The sequence below is a fragment of the Grammomys surdaster genome, unplaced genomic scaffold, assembly GCF_004785775.1.
Source record: "Grammomys surdaster isolate TR1022 unplaced genomic scaffold, NIH_TR_1.0 125368, whole genome shotgun sequence".
Taxonomy (NCBI): Eukaryota; Metazoa; Chordata; class Mammalia; order Rodentia; family Muridae; genus Grammomys; species Grammomys surdaster.
In genome coordinates this window covers 1,007,273-1,009,046 of record NW_021620240.1, presented here as the reverse complement: position 1 = coordinate 1,009,046, position 1,774 = coordinate 1,007,273, and the positions used below count along the sequence as shown (strand labels likewise).

The following is a 1,774-nucleotide window of genomic DNA, read 5'->3' as shown; positions in this document are numbered from 1 at the left end:
AGAGAGAGAGAGAGAGAGAGAGAGAGAGAGAGAGAGAGAGAGAGAACCCCAGGTTTGCTTTACTCAAGGAGAGTGCCTCGATCATTTATTTATTCATTAATTCATGTATATGCATTCATATCAAGTTCTCTGTGTGCTGAGCATTGGTGCAGGCTCTAGGAAAATAAACACAAACACACATGGCTCTGTCCTCCGAGTTATGTGGAAAGGGATAGACATTGATCACCCATCAGCCTGTGATTCTGTATTGACAAACTGCTAAATGCTGTTCAGTCAACAATATTATGAGAGTATAATTCTGTGAGAAGCATAATTTTACTGAATAGCCTAAGAAGGATCTCTGAGGCAAGAGGAAAAAAAAGGTCTTGGTTCAGCAAACATGAGGTCAGTAGCAAAGGCAAAGTTAGGGAAGGCCCTGGAACAGATAGGGGCTGGAACCATATAGCGTCACAGGGGTTGACTACAAATGCCTGAGACTGTTTTCAGTACCTAGAGCTATACCATTTCTCCTGGCCTATAGTTCTATGCAAACTAAGAAAGCCTTCAAACTACAGCCCTGGAGACATATGCGCTTCTCTACACAGCTCTCCATGCTGTCTCTAAGCTGCTATCTCTCTCCTATCACCTCCCCAGCACAAGTCCACAGGTAGTTTCTAGAAGAACACTTCCCAGAGGTTTCTGGCAAGTGTCCTTCAAGAACTCAGAGAACCACAGTGGCTCTGAAGTCCTGTACCCAGATCCTGCTGGTTCTTCCAGCCAATAGGAAAAGCCAGAAAAGCCTGTGCCCTGGGACTTCCCTCTGTCTGACCTGCTGCAACTCTCAAACTTTGGGAGCAGTTTTGCAGTGAGGATTCTTACTCCTACACCTCTGCTAGCTGAAATAGGCCCAGCTGGTTGATACCTTTGTTCCTCAGCACATTTTCAGCCATGACTGTTCCTCACACACTGAAGAACATGTCCAGGACTGTCCGCTGCTGCAGATCTGCTTTCCAGACAACTCAATTATATGTGAATTCTTAGCTGTTTCCTTCCCTCATAAAGACAGAACAATCTTGAAGTTAAAGGCTCTGTCACCCTCCCCATAAGATAGCTTGGTGTCATTATAGAGCCTCTCAGATAGAACAAGCCTTTCCACTCCTGCCCTGACTGAACCTCCTAGCAGGCAGAATAGGAGTGATATATCCATGCTTAGGAACTGAGGATTCTGAAACCCAGAGAAGTCAGGCATTACTCTAACACCATCAGCAACTCTGCACCTTGAGGCTCATAAGAATGGACCAGAGGACCTTGGTAGTGGCTTTTATGTAAGGACAAGGTTTCCTTCCTTAGCACTAAAGGAATGGAGGGGGGAGATGAGAATGGAAACAAGGCACTTTTAAGAACTTCCATGAAACCTTGCATCCTTGCACTATGTGTTCACCTTGAAGAACTGCCCAGAATCCCTCTGGGGATATGGACATGACTATCAGCATTTAGGGATACTGATGTCTATAGATGTGCCCTTTGCTGACAAGAGTCCTCTTATCTATGACCATGGTCCCCTCCCTGCAGCAATCTATTTCCAATGACTGACCTGTGGAGAGGAGGTATAGAGGGCCAGGCCCTCATTTCAGCTCTGGAAAGTTCCAAAAGTCCCCTTTTGTATTCAGATCTCTCTGAACATTGACTAAGTCCCACTGAGACTGCCTCATAAACACATCTCCTTCCTCTCAGCCTGCTACTGCTGCCTCTCTCTCTCTCTCTCTCTCTCTCTCTCTCTCTCTCTCTCTCTCTC

At 45.9% G+C, this 1,774-nt stretch overlaps 1 pseudogene; it reads left to right on the top strand.

The window, feature by feature from the left end:
* Positions 1 to 1,774, top strand: part of LOC114637676 — a 49,246-nt pseudogene that overhangs the window by 28,517 nt on the left and 18,955 nt on the right.